Here is a 14,091-nt window from a genome sequence, read left to right as displayed (position 1 = left end):
ACATCAGACCTACATATGACAGCTGCTGGTTCAAAATAAGACAATTCAGTGAGGATGTGTTCACAAAACTGCAAGCCCTCAACCTAGCGGGCTGCACTTCATTCTGGGATGTGATCTGTCTTCCCTTCCATGCAATCTTTTTTTCCACACAGGAGAATTCACAGTTGATGGTTTGTTTTAATGTTGATATGTGGCAAAATTCCATAAGGTTTCATTTCTTTAATGATCTATTCAATTTAAAACTGTTGGGCCTGAGCTCAGTGGTAAAGTACTTACCTAGTATTTGTGAGGGCCTGAGTTTCATCCCCAACATCAAAAGCACAAACATAAAAGTAATAGATTAATAAATACCATGCATTCTCCCCTGTAAATTCCTTAAGTGCAATTTCCCTCATTTCTTTCTATTTTCACTGCCACAAAATAGTTCAGTATTTTATTTTCTCTTTCCTTGATAATTACAACATCCTGAATAATTTGCTATCTTCCAAGGCTTTGCAATTTTCCAGAAATCCTTACATACTGATGACTGTCAGAGAAAATTTCTATAGCCATGTCCTTGGTCATGTCCCTCTCCTTCTTGATACAACCACCCCCACCACGAACACCAGCAGCAATTCTTTATCTATTTAGATTCTAGATCAAATCAACCAGGATGCAATGTCTAGCACTGAGAGCTCTCTGTGGTCCCCATACTGTGTTGTCAAACCTGATCTGGTTACTGTGGTTCATTCTCTGTTTTATGGTCTTCCCTATGTTCTTCAACATCTGGAATCCTCCTAATACATTTGTTTCTGTGTTTACTATCTTTTTCTCACACATATGCTAGAATAGCAGTCACCTGAAGAAAGAAATTTAATTTTTATTCACCATGGATTTCTATGGGACTATTCCACAATTATAGGTTCTCTGTAACTGCTGCAAAAAAAAAAAAAAAAAAAAAAAAAAAAAAAAAAAAAAAAACTGAACTATTTATTACTCCAAACATCTCTCCTCTCCTTAAAACAGTGGTTTTCAACTAGAGATGGTTTTTGCATCCAAAGTCAGATAGTGTGCATGTTTTTCCATTCTATGGCAGCAAAGGAAAACAGACCATTTGTATGCAGGAAAATTATCACCAAAATGTTCCCTTTAAAGGAAAAAAAACTATCATTTGGTGATCACAGGCCATGGGGAAGGAGACTTCTGGTTTCCCCACCAGCAGTCACTAGAAGTTTGATAATCTATAAGGAAAAATATGCAAAAACAGTGAATGAGAATACAGAGAAAGGGGTAGTCAAAGAAGAGGCTGTTGCTCTGGAAAAGCAACCCTTCAGCAAAAGAACTCATAATGAATCAATTGTCGGTTTAGCTGAAGCATTTGTGAATGGATTGTTTTCTACTCAATGAACTAGTGCAATTCCATCATTTACAAAGTCTGACTCAAAATGGGCTGAGAGATATGAGCATGATCTAACTGATCAAGGACTGCACACATTTTCCCTCTTGTTACCCACTGTCCTTTTGGTTTTACTCTGTATCTTAGACATTAGTAAAACACAAGTCATAGGAGAAATCCAGTCATTTACAATCTGACAAGATCTTTGTCCATCAGTTATTTTCCACACTGATGAGCTTTTTGATCATAGGACTAAGGTCTCCAGGTCAATGAAAACTTTTTCACTTTCTGAGTCCAAGAAATCTTAAAGTTCCATGGCTGTTTCCTTCTTTCTGTTTTCCCCTCAACATTAGACCCATGAGACATCCTCTAACTTGTCCTCTTTCTCCTCTATGCAGCTGGCAGTACTGTTGGCCCTAATTTTGGAAAGAAATACATAGTACAAAATGTACCCTAACAGTTCCTTCTATCACATGCAGATTCTTTCTTAGGGAATAAATTTTATTTAAACAAAGATATCCAGAATTTCACTTTAGCCTCAGGATTCTCAAAATAGAGTTCTATTTACTAATCAGTCTTTTCAGGGATAAGAAAAAGATGCAGAGAAAATTCTCTACTATTATTAACACATTTGTGCTCATGAAAGTAGTATTGACTCCATCTTTACTTGTCATTAAACTAGAAGCATACATGTAAAGTACGATTGAGTTCTCTCGAAAATTCTATTTGAGTCTTTCTCACCTGGATCAAGGCATCATGCTGTCTTCTTAAATCATGTGCCTAGAGGGAGTAAAACCCAGCAATCTGCAAAGTGATCCCAAGGCCAAACAGCAAGGTTGGGTATTTCACCTTTCTCTTTAAACAAATGCTCCTTAGCTCAGTTGCCCCAGAAAAACACCATCATCTGGTGTACTGTGTTTATTCTCAGGTTACAAGTTCTAAAAATAGTTTTCTAAAAAATTGCCCTAGTCAGCTGGGAAGCGCACAGGCAGAGTGGTGAGCCAGCAAGTGGGAGGCTCTCCTGCCTCAGGAGGACCCAAGAAGCCAAGTGTGTGGGACAAGAATGCACTCCAAGAACTCATAGCAGGTTTGCATGGGAGGGCCACAGGTGTCCATGAGCAGCATGGCAGGCAAACTCATTGATCCCTGTAGAAGTTTGGCCAGAACTGTGAGAATCCTTGCTCAGCCCCCAAAGTGAGAAACTATGATATAAGAGGATAGCTCCTATCTTGAGACTGTGAGACCCCCACCCTGGTGACATGGGAGGCATACTATGTCAACTCTGGAGGAGAGATTTGCTTCCTCAAGATGGTGGCAGTTGAAAGAAACAGGCCTTACTAACCTCTGCTGATCTTCCAGAGACCACAGATGTTGGATGGGGGAGACCCACACGCCTATCCCTGAGGTGGAGGGTAGAAAAAGTCAAGATTTGGGACTAGTTTCCTTTCCCAAGTTCCATTTTATCCACATTTCCAATTCCTATTGGACTATTACAATTTTTAATATCATTTTCATTTTTCTTTATATTATTCTCTAAAATCCCCTAAAGACCTAAAGTAAGGAACTTCCCCAGGAGAATTTCTGTTTCTCTGAAGGGTGTTTTGGACACTCTTTCGGATATCCCCAAATGACAAAGTTAGGAGCCGCATATTCTTCTTCCTCAGAAATGGGGCCCTGTCTCCAATGGCCTTTCCTCTGTCACTGTGTTATCTTACGGTAAAAGAGTGCAACTTGATTAGCCTCTAAGAAGAGACAGTCTGCACTATTCAAATCCTGGATAATGAATGGGAATGGGAGAGCCCAGTGCAAAGGTCCCAGGCCCCACCCTCAAAAGAACCTAGCTGCTTCTCTTTCACCCAGACCCCAAATCATAGAGAGAGCATTTCCTGCAGACACCCTGCAAGGCAGGATGGAGGAGGACAAACATTTCTGTGTTTCCCTGAGGAATATATAGGAGATTTTGGTCTACTTGGAGACTGAAGATGTCCACTTGTCGGGGTTGCGTACGGACCCCTGGCCCTAGGTGGAGCCTGGCCAAGATGGCGCCTGGCAAGCTGCCAGTGCAGTTGAAAAACTGCTATTCTGCACGTATACAACTAACTTCACCTTGAGGAAGTCTCAGTAATTGGTCAAGGCCTCTGCATGATTCTTGCGTGATTCTTAGGTGCTTCAAGTTATACCCATATACGTCTATCTTTTCCCCACATATCGTGAATATTCTAATTAGTTGATATAACCTATATAAGTGACAATAACTTCCCAGAAAGGGAAGAAATAAAAAGAAGAATCAGCTGTTAATAGGGAAGTTTGCCACCCATCACGTCTCCGGGTCGTTCTTGCTGGCGGGAGCGACAAGTGGTGCTGAACCCCGGGAATCTTACGTGCCGCGGAGAGGTGAGTGAGGTGAGCAACGGATCGGTGAAAGTGTGCACCCAGATCTGTCAGTGGACAGGGAGGTTTCCTAGAGATGATAATATTGTGATTGCGATAAAGTTCCTAGGAATGAGAGGTGAAAGTTTCCTCAAAAAATGGGGAACGAGGTTGCTAGATATCGAATGGAAGGTCCCTTGAAAGAAATTCTTAAAGCTAACGGCAGTCCCTTAAAGACAAAAACCGCTCGGGCATTTTTAAAGCAGGTAGAGGAGATTTCACCTTGGTTTCTGGAGGAAGGATTGCTAACTATCCCACAGTGGGAACACCTGGGGGAAGATTTAAAGCGTTGTCCGGTCACACTCCCGGGGACGTTAGCGGTTTGGTCTTTGGTCAGAACTTGCCTGCGCTCCCCTCGGGAGGCGTTACAAAAGGCAGTTGCGCAGGGAGAGGAAGTGTTAGAAAAGGTAAAAGAAGAGTCACAAAAGGGCTCTGTTAGCGCTCAGTCAGATTCTGATGAGAGCGAAGAGGGACTCTCAGAGATGGAGTTAAATAAAATTAGTGAAGAAACAAAGTGTTCCCAAGCTGGTTCAATTAGTCAACAGGCATTGAGGGAATTGGAGAGCATAGGGCAACAGCTAGAAGACAAAGAAAAGGCGTTACAAGAGGCTTTAAAGGAATTGAGCTTACAAAAATATGCAATGGCGCAGTGGAAAAAGAAGGAGGAAGTGCTAACGAAACCGCAGACAGGACACAAAGAGAAAGTAAAGCCTGTGGCGCACTTCAAAGTAAATGAGGAAGTAACTCAGAAAGTGACTTGTGCTCCTTCAGCACCACCTTATGGACGGCCTCCGCCCTTTAACTCAAATCATAGTAAGGAATGTTCTTGTTCAGAGTGTAAAATAAAAAGATGGAAAGAAATCTATGGGATTGAAAGAGGGTTTTACCCTGTTATGGAAGATCAAAATCAACAAAGGTTTCACCAGCCTTTGGATTTTAAATTGGTAAAACAGCTTAAAGAAGCAGTTAGTACTTATGGACCACAAGCAGCATTTACAGTATCTATTGTAGAATCTATGTCTACCCTCTTTCTTACTCCTGACGATTGGAGCAATTTGGCAAGAGCAGTGAGTGGAGGGCAATATATCGAATGGAAGGTTCAAAATCAGGATTTTTGCCAGGAAACTGCATGCAGAAATGCTGCTGCTGGTAATCCACAATGGAATCTAGAAATGCTAACGGGTACTGGTCAGTTCAGTGGGAATCAGATGCAGAGTCAGTATCCAGGGGCAGTTTATCAACAGATAGCTACAGCCGCTACCAGAGCTTGGAAGACACTGCATGGCCCTGGGGATTTACAAGGTCAATTATCAAAAATAGTACAAGGACCTAATGAGCCCTATGCAGACTTTGTAGACAGACTTATGCAGGTAGCGGGTAGGATGTTTGGGGATGCAGACCAAGCTATGCCTTTAATAAAACAATTGGCTTTTGAAAATGCAAACAGATTCTGTAGAGAAGCTATAAGGCCATGGAAAAATAAGGATCTTTCTGCCTATATTAAAATCTGCAGAGAGATAACAGAGCCAGTGATTCAGGGACAGGTTATGGCTGCAGCATTTGCTCAAGCCATACAAGCTCGCCCCAAAGAATGCTTTCAATGTGGACAAGAGGGACACATTAAAAAACAGTGTCCTCAAAGAGTATTTGGGAGAACGCTAACTACATCATCCTCAAGAAATATGGGGGGACCTAAGCCTTCTAAACCTCAATTATGCCCCCGATGTAGAAAAGGGAACCATTGGGCGAGTGATTGTAGATCTGTTGCTGACATTGATGGAAATTCATTGCCACCTAATAATTGGGGGAATTCAAAAAACGGGAGACCGGGCCCAGCACCTCGGGGCCCAAACCAAATGTACAGGGTGGCAATGTCTTTACCAACCAAACCCAGGTGGACTTATCCGCCATCAGATCAGAAGGTACAGTCCATGCAGGTCCCAGAAGGGCCACCTCAGGGAGCGCAGGACTGGACATCTGTGCCACCTCCAGACTCGTATTAACGCCCGAGATGGGTGTACAAATATTAGATACAGACTGGAATGGCAATATTCCCACAGACTCAGTAGGGTTGCTCCTAGGCAGAAGTTCTTCTACTCTAAGAGGTCTTATAGTCCACCCAGGAGTAATTGATCCAGACTTTCAAGGACAAGTTAGGGCTATGGTTTCTTCACCTAAAGGAATCACAGTCATTTCTCCAGGAGACAGAATAGCACAAATGTTAATTTTGCCTAGCCAGCATTCCTTATGGCCTAGTAAGGAGACAACAAGAGGAGATAAAGGATTCGGGTCTACAGGCGGACCCTGGGCTAATTTTACTATGGACCTTCAGGATAGACCCATTATGCAGTTAACAATAGGACATAAACCTTTTATAGGATTATTGGATACAGGAGCTGATAAAAGTATAATAAGTGAAGCAGTTTGGCCCAAAGGTTGGCCTGTAGTTACAGCTAATCAAAACCTACAAGGTTTGGGTGTGGCTCAATCACCTAATCAGAGTGCTGCTTCGCTGTCCTGGAGGGATAATGAAGGCCATTCAGGGGTTTTTCAACCATATATCTGTAAAATACCTATTTCCCTATGGGGAAGAGATGTCTTAACTCAGATGAATGCTAAATTAACAACAAATATTTCGGGACCTGTGACAGAGATGATGAGGAAAATGAAGTATACAGAAGGCCTAGGATTAGGGAAAGAACAACAAGGGTCTTCACAACCCACTCCTCTTCCTCCTCCAAAAAATGATCTCAAAGGAATGGGTTTTATGTAGGGGCCACTGTTGTTACACCTATTCCAATAGTTTGGAAAGATGATAAGCCGCAATGGATTCCACAGTGGCCCTTAACTACAGAAAAGTTACAAGCGGCTCATAAACTGGTTCAAGAACAAGTACAAACAGGGCATCTACAATCTTCTACTTCTCCATGGAATACACCAATTTTTGTTATAAAAAAGAAGTCTGGCAAGTGGAGATTGTTACATGACTTAAGAGCCATTAATGCACAAATGTTCCCCATGGGCCCCGTTCAATGTGGTTTGCCTTTAGTTACAGCCTTACCAAAAAATTGGCCTACCATTATCCTAGATTTAAAAGATTGTTTTTTCTCAATTCCATTACATACAAAGGATTGTTGGCGATTTGCTTTTACTTTACCTTCTCTCAATCATGCTCAGCCAGATCAAAGATTTGAATGGACTGTACTGCCTCAAGGCATGACTAATAGTCCCACTTTATGTCAGATATATGTAGACAAAGCCTTAAAACCTACTAGGGAGGCTTTTCCTGAGCTAATGATTTATCATTATATGGATGATATTTTAATTTGTCATCAAGAGAAGCAATTTTTAGAAAAGGCATTGCAATTTTTAGTATCTACTCTACAACAATATGGTTTAAACATTTCTCCAGAAAAGTTACAGATGGGAGAGACTCAAGAATATCTGGGCACTAAACTTACGGCTACTATGGTAAAGCCACTAAAATTAACTATTAGAACTAGTGAACTTAAAACTTTAAATGACTTTCAAAAACTTCTTGGAGATATAAATTGGATTAGGCCATATTTAAAAATTACCACAGGGGAATTAAAACCTTTATTTGACATACTTAAAGGAGACCCTGATCTTTGTTCTCCTAGGACCCTTACTCCAGAAGGACAAAGAGCTCTTAATTTGATAGAGCAAAGATTACAATTAAATCACACAGAAAGATGTGATCCATCCCAGCCTCTAATGTTAATCATTATTCCAGAACAACATAGTCCATATGGAATTATATGGCAAGGAGGACCTTTACAAAGTATTAATCTCCCGGCATCGCCTACAAAACAGTTACAGACATTTCCAAAAGCCACAGCTCAGTTGATATATAAGGGGTTGGAAGCCTGTGTTACAGTATTTGGAAGCCACCCTAAGATTGTTATTGTCCCCTATACCAAACTTCAAATACAGTGGTTAGTTCAACATGATGACGATTGGGCTGTTTTACACTGTTCAACTACAGCAACTTTTGATAATCATTATCCTAAACATCCTTGGATACAATTTTGTAAAAACACTCCTGTTATATTCCCTAAAATTACCAGAGCACAGCCTTTGCTAAATTGCCAAACGGTCTTTACTGATGGTTCAAAAAATGGAGTTGGAGCTGTAATAATTGGAAATAAAACAGAAACTATAATTCTTCCTCCTTCATCTGCCCAAGTAGTAGAACTTGCTGCAGTAGTTTTAGCTTTTAACATTATGATAAAACAGCCTTTTAATCTATTATCTGACAGTCATTATATAGTACAATCAGTGCCTTGTTTGGAGACTGTTCCTTATATCCCTGATGGGTCCGCTGTTGCTCCTTATTTTCGTACTTTACGTGCCTTAATCTTGGACCGCAAGTATCCCTTTTATATAGGACATATTAGAGCTCATTCTGTGCTGCCTGGCCCACTTGCCAGAGCTAATGCTAAAGCTGATAAGACAACAAAAACTGTTTTTGCTTTTACTATGTTAGAACAGGCTAAAATGTTCCATACCCAATTTCATGTTAATTCCACCACCCTTAAAAGAAAATTCAATATTTCTAAAGATGTTGCTAGACAAATTGTTAAAACATGTCAACATTGTGCTCCTCTATTGCCAGTACAGTCTGTTGGAGTAAATCCAAAGGGACTATTACCTAATCATATTTGGCAAATGGATGTTACTCATTTCTTAGAATTTGGAAACCTTAAGTATATTCATGTTTCAGTAGACACCGCTTCAGGGGTGATCATGGCCTCTGCTCACACTGGAGAAAAAGTTAAAGATGTTGTACAACATTGCTTACAAGCATTTGCAGCCTGGGGCGTCCCAAAAATCATTAAAACTGATAATGGGCCGGCTTACACATCCAAAAGTTTCTTACAATTTACACAAACTTTTAATATACAACTCATCACAGGAATTCCTTATAATCCTCAAGGACAAGGTGTAGTGGAACGCACTCATTTAACGTTAAAAAATTGTTTAATAAAACAAAAAGGGGGAATAGGTGCTGACTTTAGAGCACCTAAAGATAAACTAAATCTAGTACTTTTTATTTTAAATTTTTTAAATGTGGATAAGAATGGACATACGGCTGCAGAAAGGCATGCTAATCCCACAAGTACTCAAGTGTGGGTAAAATGGAAAGATATTCTCACAGGAACATGGAAAGGCCCAGATCCAGTTCTTCGGTGGGTCCGAGGGTCTGTTTGTGTTTTCCCACAGGAGCAGCAAACACCGATCTGGATACCTGAAAGGTTGACTAGACTGGTGCATCAAAACAATGATGAAGAACATCGTGCTGATAAGCGCCCTATTAATGATGACATTGACACCGGTGAAGACTCGAGACCTGTGGGCAATAATTAAAGCTTGGCCATATCCTTTACCGTTAACTAACACCTCCTCTACCCTCCCACCTTTGTTTTCTACAGGACCTAGGACTGGATTGCCAACTGTCATCATGGATCCCAAGGAAGAACCTTATAATTTTTCTACCCTTTCTCTGCCAGGCACCCTTTGCTTTGATATCTCTACCAATAACAAATTTGTTAATGACACTTCTCTTAGGCCTTGCATTCAATTACAGCGTGAAGTGCAAGGGTTATTTTTAAGACAGTCTACTGAAGGGATTGATTTCCAAGAAAGTATGACTATTACCCAGGGTGAAGTTACAGGGACAAGTAAGATTACTACTTCAGGGCAAGTTGTCTTTCTTGAAGGATTAATTCCAAAACGACTGAAATTGCCATCTACTGGATTTCGTACACCTCGCATTTTCCCTCCTTGTGATCCCAAATTTTCTAGTCCTCCCATTTGGACAGGTTGTCAACATGCTAAAAAAGCAGCTCCTATTCAACATGGATTTTATTTCACCCCAAACTTTACATACCAACAATATGTGAATGATTTTATCAAAAACCTTGTCTATTCTGGCTTTTGCCTTAGTTCTCTACGTATAAATCCTTTTGATAATTGGTTCCTATTTACCTCCCAAGCAGGATATACTAATCTTCAACCTTTGTTTGCTCTGAAAGGGGGTTCATTTAAGACCTGTTATTGGTATCGCACTTCAGACTATACTGGCACAGGCCCTTCCCAGGTCAGCAAGATAGCTTGTAACAATACTATAACATTGTATTCCACTCCTGTGTGTGTCTACCCTCCTTTTATGTTCCTATTAACTAATGTTTTTAATAGCACGACACTCAACTGCTCTGGAACTAACTGCTATCTTTCTCAGTGTTGGAACGCAACCAAATATTGCCGAGCTGTCATTATGCGCATTCCTACCTTCTTGCCTATGCCAGTTTCTGTTACAGATGATGAATTGCCAGTATTGCTTTCCAGAAACAAGAGAGACTTTGGAATCACCGCAGCAGTCATTACCGCTATAGTTGCATCAGCGGCAGCTGCCACTGCAGCAGCTGTAGCCTTAACTACGTCTGTACAATCTGCAGCCACAATCAATAAGGTGGTTCAACAGACTGCTACTGCCTTATCTACTCAGCAGACAGTGGATCAACACTTAAAAGCAGGGATTCTTTTAGTGAACCAGCGAGTGGACTTACTTCAAGAACAAATGGACATTTTACAGGAACTGTTAAACGTGGGATGTATTTATCATCTGGTGGGACTGTGCGTTACACCTGTAGCTTACCATAACCTCAGCTATGCAGCAGATTTGTCTAGAATCTTGTCTGTTCAGCTACGTACCAACTGGTCTTATGAATTTGATAATCTTACTGCTATTCTTAGATCTCAAATTGTTAGCCTTAATGCTACTAGAGTTGATGTAGCTCCAATGTCTGAAGTGTTAAATTGGTTATCCTCCTCTTTCAGTTTTATTAAGCAGTGGGCTGGTATGGGAGCATTATGCATGCTTATGATCATTGCTGTTATCTTCCTCTCACGCACTATCATGCGTGTGCGTCAGAGTCAAGCGAGAGATCGTATCATCTTCCATCAGGCCATGGCTGCCCTAGAGGCCGGCAGCTCCCCACAAGTGTGGCTCGCGAGGCTGGACCATTGACCAGACGGGTAAGGTAGTAGGTAACTCCGTACCGACCTAAGACAGGAGCTGTAGCATGCTCTACAGTTATCCGATGACGGGTAAGGACGGTAGTTGACCACTCCGCCTAAGACAGGCTTGGTCCCGAGCTTTTCTTTTAAAAGAAAAAAGGGGGAACTGTCAGGGTTGCGTACGGACCCCTGGCCCTAGGTGGAGCCTGGCCAAGATGGCGCCTGGCAAGCTGCCAGTGCAGTTGAAAAACTGCTATTCTGCACGTATACAACTAACTTCACCTTGAGGAAGTCTCAGTAATTGGTCAAGGCCTCTGCATGATTCTTGCGTGATTCTTAGGTGCTTCAAGTTATACCCATATACGTCTATCTTTTCCCCACATATCGTGAATATTCTAATTAGTTGATATAACCTATATAAGTGACAATAACTTCCCAGAAAGGGAAGAAATAAAAAGAAGAATCAGCTGTTAATAGGGAAGTTTGCCACCCATCACGTCTCTGGGTCGTTCTTGCTGGCGGGAGCGACATCCACTGTCTGAACTTACATTGCTAAAATATATAATTTCCAAGCCTTTGTGTAAAGACAGAAAGAATATCAGCCTCAGGTTTAAGAAAATTCTGGTTTGGGGTACCTGTTCTGTCTCTATCTAGCTCAAATTTTAGATAACTCATCAAAGTTTTCCAGGTCTCAATTTCTTTATTTATAAAATGAGAATGTTAGAGATTTTCTGTTAGATCTTTCTGGTTCCAAGTTTCATGATTTCTGTCTAGAAAATGTGTGAATTCATCTACCCTGTCTAGCCCGCTATCTAAAAGTCAAAAGACAGCCATCTTGGGTAAAGTGCATGCAACCCCAGGGTGCATAGCCCTACTGTGTAGGAGGAAGCAAATTTAGAAGGAAGCAAGCTTCATTTATTCTGCCTGATATGGTTATCTCTCTAAGCTTTTTCCCTTGCAAGTGAGATGAGGGTACAGAGGAAGGGGAGGGGGACACACTGTTACATGTCAAAGGTTTAGCAAAGGCTTTGAACTCTGACAATGGAGACTTCCACTACCTTTTGTCTTTATTTTTACAAAAAAGAAAAGGGAGAGAAAAGAGGGGGAGAGAAAAAGAAAAGCAGAGAGAGAGAGAGAGAGAGAGAGAGAGAGAGAGAGAGAGAGAGCATCTTCATGTACTTTTCATGCAAACATGAGGCAATTGATATCTAAATTACTTACCAGTAATCTGGACTCTCTTCTTTGGCTGTCTTTTGGAAATCTGTGGTTATAATTCTGAACTAATGCTGAGTTTCCAGACATCATGATACCCTTGTGTGGCCATCATGCTTTATCTACCTGCTGTGATGAAGCACAAATGACCCAACCTGCTGATAACTGTGCCAGCATAGGATGAGAACATTCCTAAAGCTTCTGTCCTCAAGGGTCAAATACTTCCTTGAAGGAAATAAACCATATGCATGAACTAAGGAGCCACAATAAAATGCAGTTGTACAAAATAAGATGCAGGGCAATGTTTTATAAAGGTGAAATACACAGAAGGAAAACACATCTGTGAGTTATGTTAGTCTAGGATGGCTAATGAGCAAGGTGCAAATGAACATTGAAGTGGTTGTGAGTTTGTATATGAGTGGTCGTATTTTGAGTCATGAAGAAAATCACATTTAGTTGTCAAACCATCTTTTCTGCTACATGTGCCATCAAAAGAGTGCATAGGATCTGCCATTCTGTGCTTCAAATCTCCACATAGTACAGGGAGAAGGCCCAGTAAATTCTTGTTCATTCAAATTCTAATAATCAAGCACAGGAAATTGGTGAGATGGCAAATTTATTAAGAATGAAGCCTCCACATTTTCCCTGGGTGTGACAGCTACTACCGACAAATGACCAGGGAAAACTTTGTAGCCTTTCTCTGTAAACAAAATGTTAAGGGTATTATAGGCAGTGTCAAGACCACCATCTCTGGAATTATATAATTGGCACTGAGTTAGTTGGTTTCTCCTTCAAGATTGTAAATTCAAAGGACAAGACTTTACTGCAAAAGAAGTGCTTGGTGCCCACGAGGAACCTCTGGAACACCAACCAGGCTTGGATAAACATTGGCATCACAAAAGAAAGCTTGTCAGGAACTGAGGATCACCAACAGGGAGGGCCTCATTTGAGACCATTGAGGACCTGCCAACTGTTGTGGTTCAGGACACCTCACTTCAAGGAAGTTGACCCTCCCAGACTGCATGATGGAGAAAAAGTTTCTGAACCACTTCCCCTTGGAAAGTACCACTGAATGCATGCCAAGCTATTCCAGAATCTCATTTCTCTGGTACTTTCCTATTGGATAGATGAGAAGGGAAATGCAGGTCTGAAAAAAAAATGGCAGAAACTATGGTTATTCTCCTAAACACTACATTTGTCTGCCAATGAATGATGGCCCTGTGTCAGATCCTGTATGTTCACAAGGATTTCTCATTCCAGGTAGGCAAGAAAAGAAACCCCTGATGACATACTGGAAGAAGGAGTTTCCAATATGGTGGGATTTAGGGGACCCCTTGAACCCTGTCAAAATATTTCACAGTCTCCCAAATTCTCCTTCAAAAAGCAAGAGAAATGGAAGAAATGCCTTGTTCTGTTTTCATCCAGTCTTCCTATGTATTAAAAAATCTTAGAACTTCAGTTTTCTATTCCCATCTTTATCCTGCTTCTTTACCTCCCCAACCCCATAAAGAAAAAAACTGAATAATTCACAAGCAAAGGATGAAAATGAGGTGACAGCAGAGCAGGTTTGCTCTCTGTAGAGAGGGTCCATGTGCCATGGTTGGGAGGTGAGCAGAAGGCAGTGGTTCCTCTAGAGCTGTGGAGTGACAAGAAGGTCATGAAGTTTCATGAAGACAGGGAGTGAATCCTCCAACTACAGGGACCTCAGAAGCCAGAGCTGGAACCCTGGCCCTGGGAGCTCCAGTCACATGGACTCTGTCCTTGCTCCTTTGTCTCCTGCTCCTGTGCCCGCCCTGCCTGCTTCCAGCTCTGCCTTCATCCTGGGGAGCCAGCTGCAGCATGTAGGAGAAATGGGCCCTGTCACAGTTGTCTCTAGTGTGTTATTGTTAGTGTTACATTATAAATCCTGTTTCCATGCCAGGGTCCCTCGGGGGTCATAACCAGGAGAGGCCATGACCCTGTCAATAAACAGAACCCCAATCCTTAATGTAACCAGTTTGCATTCACTGGAACTGCTCTGTGGATTTATATAT

The sequence above is a fragment of the Sciurus carolinensis genome, unplaced genomic scaffold, assembly GCF_902686445.1.
Source record: "Sciurus carolinensis unplaced genomic scaffold, mSciCar1.2, whole genome shotgun sequence".
Classification (NCBI taxonomy): Eukaryota; Metazoa; Chordata; class Mammalia; order Rodentia; family Sciuridae; genus Sciurus; species Sciurus carolinensis.
Note: the sequence above shows the minus strand (reverse complement) of the source record.